Here is a 15,818-nt window from a genome sequence, read left to right on the forward strand (position 1 = left end):
GGCCAGTGAAGACGACTTGCATATCATAGAATACTGTGGAAGATCATTCAGTTTAAGAGGAAAGAAATCTGATTTTCATACAGAATGTAAAGCTAGTGTATCTTTGTATGTAGTTTCTAGCTTCTTGGCTAAACAAGAGGTGCACATAGCACGAAGACAGCCTCTTCCTCCATTTCAGCACCAGTGTTAGCCCAAAATACAGTTTCTGTGTTTGCACTGATGGAGGTACAAGCTGTCTGCAAGATGTTATTAATGAGACAGATGTCATTTGCTACACACAGCTGCTGTGCTCAGGTTCAGGAGCTCTGAGCGCCATCACAGGCACTTTTATAATTTTTCTTTTTAAATTCAAACTCAGGATTTGTAGTAGTGATAATATTAATCCATTATTGTCCAAAAAGATATTTTATTCTCTAATCATTAACTGTTAGTAACAAAAAAAAACCCACATTAAGCTTAAAACAAAACCTATTTTGAAGTTATTACACTTGGAAAGAATTTACACTGTTTAGGAAAGGACTGAAAAGGTACGATGTATGTATGCAGCAGCAGATTTGGGCTGGTAAATCTCCATGTTTTGCTGGTATGATGAGCAGTAAACTTGTAAGGCAGAGGTCAGCATGACTGCTACACAAAGAAACCAAAACACAGTCCTTTTCTCTTCACAGAATGACTACACTGATCTTGGTGTTTTCCTGACTGCCAGCATGGTACTTTGACCAGAGCCAGTCTTCAGAGCCATGAAGATGCAGTTGTCACTCTGAGAGCAGTTAATTTTGCATCTTCTGTCTCTCTCTTTGTTGCTCCTGTCCATCCTCTCTGTCCTGCGTATAACTGGACACATAACTGATAACATCGTGTCCAGATGAACTGAATCAGTGTTCTGGTATTTAATTACCTGGATTATTGAACGTACATCAACATGTCAAACTCTAATATGAATTGATTAATTTATTTATTTAAACTCAATGCCAGAAATGATGACATTAAAAGGCTGATGAAAAATCTAGACAAATGTTAATACTGCTGTTATTTTTTAAATGGGTTCATCTGTATCTGGCGCACTTTTCAGCTTCTGAGCTGAATTGTGGAAAATTTTCTTGTCTAACCTGACGTGTTGACAGTGTCTTTGAATTTCTTTATCACCATTTTTATGGTGCATGCAGGAAGCCTGACAGATCTTCGGGTACAATTAAACCCATGTAGGACATAAATGCCAGTGTTAGCCAACTCCAGCCTGCTGTGAAGAAATTTCATGATAATAAACAAACCTGTCTGCTTTCTACTTCTCTTCACAGAAATGGTAGTGCCATAAGTCATAAGATGATAAACCAAGAGGCCGTGGTTTAAGTCCCGTTTGAGAACTTTGCGTTTTGTAATTTCCTTTTCATTTGCACTTCACTTTAATAACAAAAAATGGCTAGGATTAATACAGTTCAGTTTTTATAGCACCAGTTCACAACCGCAGTCGTCTTCAGGCAGTTTATATTGGACGGTCAAGACCCTACAATATTACCGAGAGAACCCCAATAACCAGACAATCCCCCAGAAGAAAGGACATGAAGAACTCCCTTTTAAAGGTATCTGCTATGATTGGATCAGAGTGCTGAACTGGGACAATGTGGCACTATAAGGTTTTCAAGTTATTATTGGTACTGACCATGAATTCACTTCTGAACTTAAAGAGCCACTGAAGTGAAGCTAATATGGGAGCAATGTGATTTCTCTTTCTAGTCTGTGGTGGTTCTCTCATTGAGCGTTTACATCAACCAGATAATAGTTCAACTGATCAGTAAAAATGAACTAAATCATTTTTCAGTATCACCTGGTTTGAGTTCAAATATGCCATTCACTACATGCACAAATAAAATGACATTATATATAAATATTTAATAATTGTAGTGTTAATTGGTGCAGTGCAATCAACTGTTGGTTGGAAAAAATGGTTTTCTTGAATGTTTAAAGTAGTGTTTATGTCTAGTTATAAAACCAAAGAAAATACACATTGCAAACAAATGGTTACAGTGTGTTGTCACCGTGTGGAAACCACATGACTGAATGCCGTCTGCCTTGCAGTAGCAAATAATTCTGAAGGAAATTCATCAACAACTATAACTTTTCTTTACTTTAAAAAAAAAAAAGGAATGAACTATTTTAATCAAAGCAGTAAGTTGGGAAAATTGTTGATTTAGGGAAATCCTTTAGGTCTAATTATATTAATTTCTTTTCAGCAAAATCCAGTTTTGCAAAGCATAATCAGCTTCCAGTTAGTACAGCATTGTTAACACATTTACAATACTTTTTAATTATTAAATTAATAATTAATAATTCATTCCCTCTTTCTCTCTACCCACTTTCCTGCTAGTCTCTACCATCCTATCCAAGAGTCTAGGAACTAATTTACAAGGTATACACAAATTGCATACACTGCAAATTCGGCAGTGAGCCACTGGTGAAAAGGAAAAAAAAATCTCTTTCCCTTTGTTTCATTCACTCATTCAGCTCGTCATTGCTTTCTGTCTTCTATCGGCCAGCGGGTGGCTGCTAAATGAGAATGGGGTCAACCTCTCCTCATTTACCTAACAAAAGGCTGGAAAAAAGAAAGAGAGAAAGAAGAGCTGTCTCAGAGAAAAGAGAGAGGGCTTGCAAGATGGATGACCTGCAGCCTCATGATGAAAAGTTTAATTCCATTACATCTCTCACAATCCACATCATGTCAGCACCTATCAATTATTGCCCGCCTCAAACACCATTATAGGAACTCCAATCATCAAAGAGGATTTGAAGAGTGATCAATGATTGCTTCCTGCCGTCCTTCACCGAAACAAGAGTTATGAAAAGATCGTTGGGTTATTTTGGTCGTAACAGGATTTCTGAGGCTAGCACTCGTCTGATAAGTTAAGTTTTTGGTGCATTGGTTTACACATTTGCTTAGCGAGTAAAAGGTTGCTGGTTAAATTCCATCTGAACATGAAAACTGTCTTTGTGGTTGTTCAGAAAGGGCATATGTTGTAAAATTGAGCCAAATCAAGTTGGGGAGCCACAGTCTTTATTTAGTACCTGCTGTGGAAACCACTTTGGTAAGGGAGCAGTGGAAAGTAGCTAAGCTAAGCTAATCTACAAGATAATAGTAGATAACAGCTACTAACTAACTAAAGTTGCATTTGCATTGTAGGTAAAGAGGCTGTGGAACTCTGTATAGTCATTTGAAAAAAGTCTGCCAGGACTCTAATTACAATGTTTTGGATCACGTTTTTGTATCAATCTGATATTAAGGAATTACAATACTGCAGCCCTGAAGTAAGAAATAGACTCTCATTAGTCAGAGAAATTAATAATACTAATGTTTTTGCATTGTTTGTGTTTGATTTCCCAGTGTGTCGTATTGTCCCAGTGCTAGTTTTGACAGCATTCATAAGGCAGAAGATTTCCTATTTAAGGACAGTTTTAGCCTATTAAGCTTAATTGGAAGTGCAAGTGCTGTCGCTTGTGTCCAGCGAAGAAAGAGATGTACTCTGTGTGTGTATGCTCTGTTAGTCCAGACGCAAGAACAACAACAAAAAAGGAAACAGAGACAAGCGAAAGAGAAGAGAAGGAGAGAATATTGTTATATAAATGAAAGAGCAACCATCCATCCATTCACTCAGTCAGTCAGAGACAACAGCTCGCTGTCACAGTTCTCTCTCACAGCTGCCGATATCTTCATACAAATAATCATCATTTACATTCTAATTAAAAATCATCATTATGTTGATCATTTACATCCTAATGAAATACATTTACATGGTAATCACACCAGGATGGAATTGTGACAGGGAAGCATTCTACCTATTCACAGACAAATAAAGAGATGGACAGACTGAGGGTACAGGCAGAGAAATGACGGCAAACTCAAATGCAGCCGCACAGAGCAGATGGGAATCAGCTCGCCATCTGATTCGCTTTGACATCTTTATTCCAGCCAGGGAGAGATTCTTTTCCCCCAGAGGCCTCTGTACAAACAGGCCTTAATAAATAAACTCTATGGAGATGAGCTCTACTATCCTGTGCCCTCTGATAACAACTAAATAAAAGACCTGGAGGTTGTGACCACAATGAATGCTTGTCAACTATTAGTGAAGAATTATTTCATCAAAGGACAAATCCTATCAAATCAATTATTCACTCATTCAATCTCCCTCCACACAGTGAAATAAATGAAATCTTTTCGCTTAATCATTTCACAGACACTTGTAGAATTCATCCTGTTAAATAGCTACAATCTCATTTTTCAGCTCTTTTTAAGTCACGTGCGGACGTCAGTTCAATGGGAACGGTTTGGTCGTGCCATTATTAGGCATCATTTCCTTATAGGCCCTCCTGCAAGGTGACATGGTTTCAGTCCAGCTTTAGACATTGTTTTTGACCTGTTTTAAATAATAATAATCATAAATAATGAAGATGTATATGACAACTGCAGTGAATAAGCAGTGAATGAAGCCATTTCTTAATTTGGCGTATGAGCTGCAGAACAAAGATAGCCTAAAATACAGAATTATTAATATGCTACTTTATGTAATAATAGGCTAAATCAATGAACTGCATTCTGATTGTTCTGATTGTCAAATATGTCTTTTATATAGAATAGTTAAGTAAACAATTATCAAGCCTTGTGTTGTTTTCAGTAGAGGAACATCATCAAATCCAGCAGCTAAAAAAAAGTCCACTGGGACATGTTTTAAATGTTTAACAATCCCGAAACGCTTTGAAAAACATTCACTCACGTTTTTGTTAATAATTCATAGATAAAGGGGCTTGGATCTGTTCTAAAGTTAGAACGGTGGCCCCGGCAGTGCAGTTACTACTGTTGTCTCGCAATAAGAGGCCTTTCTGTGTGGACTTTGCATATTCTCATCCTTGGGCGAGGTTCTCTCTGGGGACTCCCACAGTCCAAAGACATGAAGTTAGCAAGGTTAACTGGTGAATTTACATTGCTCATAGGTGTGAGAGCAAATGGCTGTCTGTCTCTCTGTATTAGCCCTGTGACAGACTGGCAACCTATTCGGGGTATACGCTGCCTTGTGCTTTATGGCTCCAGCCTACTTATAACCCTAAAATGATAAGTGGAAGAGAATGGATGGATGGATGGATGGACTGCTATTCTAAGAAAAACATACCAGTAAATATGCAGTGAATGAAGTGGGGAAAAAAACATTTCATATTTATGGAAGAAAAAATAGTAGACATCTCAGAGTGATGGTTTTGCAGAGACATTCAGAATAACCAACGTAGTGCTGACAAAAAAGCAAGTGTAAAGGAATTATGCTCATTTCAAAACACTTCAGTTTAGTAGTTGCATTTTAACATATATTATAATAAAGGGGTTGTACAAGATGATACACAAATGGCCACAGTGTGGATTTGTGCAAAATTTTAAAAAAGCTGTTTTTCACTTATGGATCTCATTCTAAATCACTACTTAAAAAGCCATCACTTGACCCTGCTGTCTTAGCTAAGTATAGGCCAGTCTCCAACCGTTCTTTTATCTCAACAATTCTTGAAAAAGTAGTTGTAAAACATGTAACAGATGTTCTGCAGAGGAATGGTTTATTTGAAGAGCTTCAGTCAGGCTTCAGAGCTCATCACAGTACAGAAATTCATCTCCGTGCTTGACCTGCTAGACCCCAGTGCAGTGTTTGACACTGTTGACCATAATATTTTATTACAGTGATTAGAGCATTGTGTAGGTATTAAAAGTACCTAAATCAGCCATTGTTTTGAATCATATCTATCCAATAGCTTTCACTTTGTTCAAGTAAATAGAGAGTCCTGTTTACATACTAAGGTTAATTATGGGGTTTCACAGGGTTCTGTGCTACTTTACTAATGTAAAAGGCTTCATTTGATCCAAAATGCTGCAGTGAGAGTACTGACAGGGAAAGAGAGAGCATATTTCTCCTACACTGCCATCTACATTGGCTCCATAATAAATCCAGAATCCGATTTAAAATCCTGCTCCTCACATACAAAGTCTTAAGTAATCAGGCCCCATCTTATCTTAATGACCTTGTGATGACCTGTGACAGCACTGAGCAGCTCCTTCAGTGGGAGACTGCGGCACCCACGGTGTGGGACGGAGAGATTTCACAGGTCTTTCCTCCCCACTGCTGTCAGACTCCACAATAAAGACTTTAACTGATTAAACACACACATCCACACATGTGCAATAACACTAAGTGCAATAATCTTTTCTGTCATCGTTGTATTTTTACTCAGTTGTATATAGCATTTGTATTCTATTTTTATCTTATTGTATATTTATTTTATTTTATTCTACTGTATATAGTATTTTATTTTATTCTATTCTGTACAGTTGTGTACTGTATTTATTCTTATTGTATCCTAATTTTTGCCTCATAACTTTTGCACTGTCCACTTCCTGCTGTGACAAAACAAATTTCCCACGTGTGGGACTAATAAAGGTTATCTTATCTTATCTTATCTTGTAGTACCATATCACCCCATTAGAGCACTTTGCTCTCAGACTGCAGGCTTACTTGTTGTTCCTAGAGTATTTAAAAGTAGAATGGGAGGCAGAGCCTTCAGCTTTCAGGCTACTCTTCTGTGGAACCAGCTTCCAGTTTACATTAGGGAGACAGACACTATCTTTACTTTTAAGATTAGGCTTAAAACTTTCCTTTTTGCAAAAGCATATAGTTAGGGCTGGATCAGGTGACCCTGAATCCCCCCTTAGTAGTGCTGCAATGGGCTGCTAGGGGATTCCTATGATGCATTGAGTGTTTGTTCTTCACTCACATTTTTTTCACTCACTATGTGTTTATACACCTCTCTGCATTTAATTATTGGTTATTATGAATTTCTGGCTCTCTTCCACAGCATGTCTTTTTCCTGTCTCCCTCCCTTCACTCCCAACGGGCTGCAGCAGATGGCCAAACCTCCCTTTGCCCGGTTCTGTCTGAGGTTTCTTCCTGTTAAAAGGGAGTATTACTTTCACACTGTCGCCAAAGTGCCTGCTACTATCGTCTGATAGTTGAGGTTTCTCTGTTATTACGGTGTTTTTTTTTTAGGGTCATTACCTTACAATATAAAGCACCTTAAGGCAACTGTTGTTGTGCTTTGGTGCTATATAAATAAAATCAATTTGAATGTAAAATTTCAACCAACAAAAAAACTGTTTCTCAGGTTATACATAAAAAGCTTTACCACAATTATATAGAAAGCCATTGTAAAGTATTTTTTGGCATTATCGTCACACATTTTTCTCAGCTCTTTTTTATGGAATAGTTTTAAATCAGCCACATTTAAAGGTTTTGAAGCACGAGTGGCCTGTTGAAGGTAATATCAAAACATCTCAATCTCATATCAAGTCCAAACTTTGATTAGGCCACTTCAAAACTTTTGTCTTTTTTGGGTTTTGGATCATTGTCCTGCTGCACATCCTAAGTGTGCTTGAGCTTCACCAATAATCAGATGACCCTACAACCAAGTACTTGGCAACAGTGGGAAGGAAAATCTTTAAACTTCAAACCTCCGGCAGAGCCAGTCTCAGGGAGGGGCAGTCATCTGCTGCGACTGGTTGGGATTGAAGAGATGAAGACATCTTTGTCTAATATTAAAACGTATTTAATTAACTGAAATGTAAGTTTTCAAAACCTAAAGAAAATCTAGTCTGCCTAAAACTAATATTTATATTTGTCACTGCTTTTTTATTTTTTTAAATTCTCACTTTTTAAAATTTTCAGCACCAAATCAAATGTTTTACTCCTCTCCACTCTCTGTGGACATACACAAGCACCTGCATGGATAGAAACTGGATAAACTGAGTGATGTGTCTTTTGGTAATTTCAGCAAACCCACCCGTTTGGAAAACGTTAACTGTACACTGCATAATACTTATACAGAGTTCTACACCTAATGAGAGGTTGGACTACACACTGTGAATATTAAGCAGTTTTCATGTGTCACACTAACTCCTGAGTGGAATCTTCTGAAGGCCTTTGCTCTCAGTATTAGAAGCTTTTCTTTAGGACAAAAGAAGGGTCGGGGATTTCTGCACATCAAATGTGGAGGTCAAACTGATCCATGTATCAAATAGAGCAGTTGGCCTAGGCCACACACTGCACACATTTAATCTGAGCCTGGCTCTCCTATTGGGACAGATAGCTCAGACAGCCAACACACAGCCGAACAGACTTACACAGGAACAGTGTTCCTTCTCTTCATGGGCTTTCCCTTTTCTTGCCATCTGCTATGGACAATCTCCTTACGCCACAATAGCAAGGAGGATCCCTTTATACCACAATGCCTTGCTGCAGCAGCATGGACAATCCTATCCAGCTACAAAGCACAACATTCTCTGCTGCTCAGCTTCAATTAGCTTTGCTCTGATACATCTCAATACACCTATAATATGGCTTCAGTACAATTTAAATATGGCTCAAAACATCTCAATTCAAGCTCAGTGCTCCTCAATGCAGCTTCAGTACTCCATCCCTACGTCTTAATACGGCTCAGTACATCTCAATATGGCTGCAGAAGATCTAAATACACCCTCGGTGCAGGTCTATGAGGCCATTGAGCTGCTGAGATTCACTACCTGAAACCCACATTTTGGGCTCAGTTTGTTGTTGCTGTGGATGAATTAATGATAGAATGGAAAGAATTCCAGTTGGGATGATCAGTCAAGAGTTCAGCTTGACCCATAATGATGGGAGCTTAACGCTGACTTAACAAACTGAATGGTTGTCAGTGCTGCTAACTGAAGTATTTTGGCTGGCTGTGGACATCCTAAGAATGCCTGACACCATCCGTGGATCAGCAGTTACCCCAAATAGAGTGTGCCAATGTTTACTGTCCTCTCACGAGCTTTGAATAGAAGAATAAACATTTTGACTAAGCTTGTAACTATGAGGTGAAACTCATTTAAAGCAAAAGTACTTGTTTACATTTTGCAATTAGTATAATACAAGTTCAAGAAAATGGATGGATGGATGGATGGCATACTCTTTTACTAATAGAAAGATTTAAATTAAAAGCCCAGATAAAGACTTATTATAAAATATCAAATGTTTAAGCCACTGAATGGTAAAAACACTAAAAAAGTGTAAATGAAATCAATATGTTTAAATTGAAATGAAGTCATCAGTGCATTTGTTGCAGAGAACATAAATCTCTTCTTGTGTTTTGAGTTCAATAGTAGTAAAATTTGGTGTGCTTGCTTTATGGAGCTGTAGCGATACAGACTGAATACCAGTTGGAAAAAAGGCAGATATGTTATGCAGCACTGACCTGCAGCTAGATTTATGTGGAGCTCTGATATCCAAGGAAAACATAAATGGTAAAAATAAGAAGAATGTAAAGTATTTATGTTTATATCTAAGTAGCTCTTAGTTTTGTTATTATTTCATAGTCATTTTTCTTCATAGGCCAGGCTATTGCTTTTTATACAGTAAGAAATGGAGCTGTTAATAATGAAGAATTCAATAATTATACCCCCATTGTCATCAGATTAGTTGTGCTGACAAGCTGAGCTGTTTTTTCTGCACACACATAATTTGAGCAGGTGGAATGAAACATAACTTAAAAGTGCAGCTAGTGTTCATGTTTTCATGATTAAAACACTGTTTTTTCTCATGTGAAAATCTTGCTATATGTGGTGAACACGTTTCTGCTCAAAAAGAGACAATGAACCAAGACAATGAATCCACATTATCTTGATCATTTATTTTTGACAGTTGCATGGAAAGGAAGTTGTAGTGGTCTGTGTGTGGAAGACTGACTGCTGTGTCTCATAGCATTCAGACCAAACCAGTTCAAACCAAATAGCTGACACAGGTGACTAACAATTCCAAAAGCATGCAGATACATACCAACAACCAGGAGCTCGCTCAGTGAGATCTCCAGACTTGTGTCAATAAAGCACATAAATGTATGCATTTGTAATAATAAGCAAACAGTGACTTTTAACTTTGTTAATATATTTCTCACCTGAATAGAAAAATAAACTTGCATTTTATCAAGGCAAGTGCGTGCACGCGCACACACACACACACACACACAGCCGCACACACTTACAATTACACTTACGGCTTCATTATTGTGATGGAGACTTTATTAACAAAATGGAGCGGATTTATCCTGGAGAAGAGGATATGCAATAAAGATTAAAAATTCAAAAATCAGCAAATCCTTGGAAATTTTGGAGGTGTAGGAACTATATGCGGGAAGAGAAAAACAGCCTGTAAAAGCTTAACAAAATGAACATTGGTGTTACACGGGGGATGTCTGGATGACGTTGTTTTCAGCAGGGATGAACTGAAAAGTGGGCCAAGGTCAGTGTGTGTATTAATCATCAGTAAAGTAAGCACACTGGTGTTGTCTTTAAAAAGGTTTTGTGAATATGAAATATTCACTGAGCAAGACTATTCTGGAGGTCTTTAGACTTGAAGGTCTAATTTGACACTTACCAGATCTAAGTAATCTCATTGGCCAGAGAGGTTTTTTACAGTCCAGACAGTGAAAAACAAAAGAATCCATGCACATCCTCTTCATCCTACGAGGCAGGTGCAGAGCTGCAAAAATGGGAAATGGTTCACATGGTTCATTTCTATATGGGCATTCGTTACACATCTTTAAAAAATGCCTTACTGTGTCTCAGATCCACTGCATATGTAGCTCTAATGGTGACTTTAAAGAGGAAACAGCAGATTTAGAACAAAGATTTTTAAAAAGGTTATATAGGTTATATAGGCCCCTGAAAACATAGGTCTGCTATTAGAGATCATGATCAGAAAAGTCCAGTTGCCAACCATTTTAAGAAAATGAATCACAATGCGCCTTGTCTTAGTTGATTTGGGGTTGAACATGTAAAGCTTCCATAAAGAGGAGGGGACATCAATACTCCATTTTTCCTTTTTTGAACTTCATTGGATTTTTTTTGCTCTGGACACTTTGGCCCCAAAAAGTCTTAATAAAAATATGAACATTTGTCCTTTTCTGCAACTCTTTCAATAAAATATAAGTTTAAGCTTTTCTGTATATTTCCCATGGATTCGTGAGTTTTCACTTGAGGGTTATATTGTATTTACTGCATCTAATAATGTAGGCACCACTTTAAGAGTTTTTCTTACACTTGATTACAGAAATACCTGATGGCAGTGTAAGAGATTTCAAAGGTTTTTGATATTGTACATTGTGTATATACATTTTAATATTTGCACCACTGTCAGATTTTTTTTTCATGTATCTGTCATTTGTCCTGTATAAGAGCTGATTTTTGATTTGATGTAACTGGTCGTGTGATCATTCACAGGTGACACTGATGACACTGCTTGGTGTTTCAGTGTCTGATAAAGAGCACGTGTGCTGGAAATCACTAGATGGAATGAATAAGGAATCTGGAGTTTCTTTTCTTTGTCACAATCCAGGCAGCACCATGCTTGCCTGGGTTAACTAGTCTGTAACCTCACTCTTACTAAGTCTTTCAAAACTCCACTATCAGTTTGTTTTTTTGCACTGTGAAAGCTGGAGAAACATCTCTCCATTATTATCATGGGACCCACAACCAGTGGACTCGACGTATTCATTTATGAAGTTCTGCAAAAACGTTCATGCTTTATGCAGCTGCTTTTAATGACTCTTCACTGATTTTGGTCTTATTGTTTCTGTCAAGAAGCCTGATGGATTTAAATAACTGTTGGTTATTATTATAGATCACTGGATGGACTGTATTTACAAGCTTTGTGGTTAAGAAGAGAGACTTGCAAACAAATCACACTTCACATAAACTGACACTGATACCAGTTTTTCAGAAATGAACAAACAATTACTCAGTTAAGTTGAAGCTGAACAGGAGCTTGATTAAGAGGCGTCAGTGGTGTGAGAGTCATGTGAAAAGAAGGCAGGTACCCATTACGTACTAGTACTTACTGGCTCCTTTGGCAATATAAGAGGCTTTGATTGCTCTCTAGCTGTATGGAAGCCAAACAATAAACAACTCTAGAGAGCATAAAGCAGTCTAATACAAATGTTGCTATGACTGGGACTTACCCTAACTGGCTAAAGCAAGGGAGGGAGGTCCAGTAAGAGGCTTTCACTGAAGACCTCAGTTCAATAGACAAAGAGGTGATGAAGACATCTAGCCCACCCCGGTCACTTAAGGCTGACAGACAAAAAGATGTGGTAGGGCTTCAGCTGATCCAGAGTCTCAATAAAGACTGATCACAGCACCACTACCACTTTCAAATCATGTGTGACTGTTAGTTAATGAGATCTCAGTGCCTTGGAAATCTGACAGTTTTATACAATTTAATAAATGAATAATAGATAACAAATTGTAAAACATTTGCTTTCATAGGCGATGCTAATAATTCTCGTTCATTTTTTTGTTTTTCTTTTTTGTGGGTTGAAGAAGAGGTCGAGCAAGCTGACACAGACACTCCAGTTTACATGTCAAATTGCCCTTGAGCAAGACAGCAAACTCAGAAATCTCAGAGAACTAGAAATCTAAAGTACTGGTGCTGAATCGGTACGACAGAAATGTATTTGCACATCACAAATAAGTGGTTGCATGGGGAAAAAATAAAACATTAATTAGTTTGTCTTTTAGAAGGAGGTGAAAAAAAATGTCAGAAAATTTACAAAAATAAAATAAAATTTTGCTATACACATATAAAACAAAGCATAATCAAGAGCAAAATGTGTTTTAAAGTAAATCAAATACACAAAAGTAGTTCAGAATCAGCATTATCAATGCTTCAGCTTTACACTGATAAATTACACATTTTGAATACAGTGTCATTGAGAGACGCTAGAATTATCATTTAATGAGATCTCTGTCTGTGTGTGTGTTCTTCTGACACATGTAGTGTTTTGTGAGTTTTTGAGACTTCTATGTTATCGATGTGATTGTTTTCCCCTCTAAATAAATTGCACAACACATTTTTAAGCAATTGTTGTTGTTGTTTTTTAAAAAAAAAAAAAGCTAAATGTAGCACATGTAGCAAATTAAAAATGTATGGAATTAAAAAATTTGTATTTTTTTTCAACAAATTTGTCAGATGGTTTATTAAATTCTCAATTTTTAACAAATTGGAATAATGTCATATTTCGGGCCTTAAGGGGGTATATACAAGCAACTGGATAAAAACATGACATTAGGACAATTTATTATATATATATATATATATATATTAGGGGTGCAACGATACACAAAATTCACGGTTCGGTTCAGTTCGATACTTAGGTGTCACGGTTTGATATTTTTTCGATACAAAAAATGTTCATGCTTTTTTAATTTGTCATTTATTAAAATTATAAATATATATTTTAACTCAAGAGTACAGTTTTTAAATTTAATGTTGCTGAAACAACAAAATAATAATTAAAAAAATAAATCTATCTGATCGAGGAATCACTCATCTTTGGAAAAATGAGTTTATTACAGAGAAATGGCTCTTTCCAAAATAAAAGCTATACTATACGCTTCTTCTGGTGTATACTCTCAGCAGCATATTAAACATATCAGGTCCCCATAAGGAGAATCATGTGCTAACGGCTGTCTAAATGACTCGGGTAAAGTTTGTAGCATGTGTGCTTGTTGTTTTTGTCTGCTTCCACTTGTCTTTGCACTAGGATGCTGTCGGAGTAAATGTGCAGTCATATTCGTTGTGTTCCCACTAGTGCTGTCAGCGTTAATCTCGTTGAAATGACGTTAACGCCACAACACGGCAAATCTCCATTAACGAGCTACCGCGGATCGCCCCGTGCGTGCGGCTGGACGGCGTCAACACGTTAACAAGCTAACTGCGCTAACGCACTAGTTCCCACTAATGTAATTGAGCATTGCGTGGCACATCCCACATACTGTTTTACTTTTGTCCATGACGCGCTTACCTTCAGGGTCATACTTCACATGAAGACCAAAATAGTTCCAAACGCCAGATCTGAATGAGGGTGGGGGAGGTTCAATTTGCCATGTTGCAACTAGCTTTGCTTCTGTCTTGCTAGCTTGCCCTGCGCTCAGTGGATCTGCGCTTGACAGTGCAGCCTAGGCGGAGTAGTCGAACGCAGATCCACCGAGCGCTCAACACAGACAGCATCGTCAGAAGAAAAGTTGATAAAATAAATTAAAAATTTTGTATTGTTCGATACATATGCGTACCGAACCGAAAGCACTGTATTGAACGGTTCAATATCGATATGAGTATCGTTGCACCCCTAATATATATATATATATATATATATATATATATATATATATATATATGACAGCACTGAGCAGCTCCTTCAGTGGGAGACTGCGGCACCCACGGTGTGGGACGGAGAGATTTCGCAGGTCTTTCCTCCCCACTGCTGTCAGACTCCACAATAAAGACTTTAACTGATCAAACACACACATCCACACATGTGCAATAACACTAAGTGCAATAATCTTTTCTGTCATCGTTGTATTTTTACTCAGTTGTATATAGCATTTGTATTCTATTTTTATCTTATTGTATATTTATTTTATTTTATTCTACTGTATATAGTATTTTATTTTATTCTATTCTGTACAGTTGTGTACTGTATTTATTCTTATTGTATCCTAATTTTTGCCTCATAACTTTTGCACTGTCCACTTCCTGCTGTGACAAAACAAATTTCCCACGTGTGGGACTAATAAAGGTTATCTTATCTTATCTTATCTTATATATATATATATATATATATATATATATATATTTAAAACAAAATGATAGAGGGAGAGAGAGAGAGATAGTATTTCCTGCAAGGCACCCGTCATTAATTCAGCTGTTCAGAGCTTTCTAAATTAGTAGTCATTTAATTTAGAAAAAAGAAAAAAGAAAGAAAGAAAGAAAAGAAAAAGAAAGAAAGAAAGAAAGAAAGAAAGAAAGAAAGAAAGAAAGAAAGAAAGAAAGAAAGAAAAAGGAATGACAGCCTTGCAAGGCTGAGAAAAAATCAGTGGGTCACATCATTAAGACTGATAGTCTATTAGTCTATTAGAATACTGAATCAAACTTTACAGTAAATGTGATATTCTGCAGGGTAAATGAAAACGTGATCTTTATGGTTCTGGTTCTGTATCTGTACTAAATTTCATGGTAATCTGTGGAATAACTTTTGAGCTTTTAACAAAAGCCGAGAGTCTCATTTTCCTGGTCTTACAGAACGAAGAGTACAATTTTATTCAAGCAATGCAAAGCAGAAGTAATATAAGCACACTAAGTATAATTTAATTACATTTAATTAATTAATTATATTTAAGCTTAAAACATATCATTTAAATACTTTTTTCTTCTTTCAAGTCTGGAATTTCCAGAAATTGTCTCTTTAGGGCTGCAGATTCCAGTTGCTAATATCAATTTCTGTCCTCTACACATATACAGATACAGAATTCACACAATCAGTCTCCCAAACAGTGTTTGTCATCGTTTAGCTGGTGACTACAGTTGTTTTGCTTTAGGCCCTGGGGACTAAACTGACACACAAAGGGAACCTGAAAGTCTCTGCTGTGTTTCAGCCAGCCAAACATATGTGTGCATGTGCTCAAACACATAAACTTGTGTGCGCACGCGAACACACACACACACACACACAGAGGAAAACAACACCGTTTATGTGTGCTCCTCAGGGAATAGACATGATTCTTGACAGATAGCCCCACCCAGAGGTTTCTATAGCAACGGGCATGTCATAACAGTTCCCTCATTGGTGTCACAAAGCTACACATACACATATGCACAGACATAAACACACACGCACACACACGCACACAATCATCATTATCATTACCATTATCTTGTCAATGGAGGCTT

This window comes from Perissodus microlepis, chromosome 7 (assembly GCF_051167445.1).
Source record: "Perissodus microlepis isolate ML-2025 ecotype Zambia chromosome 7, ASM5116744v1, whole genome shotgun sequence".
Lineage (NCBI taxonomy): Eukaryota > Metazoa > Chordata > Actinopteri > Cichliformes > Cichlidae > Perissodus > Perissodus microlepis.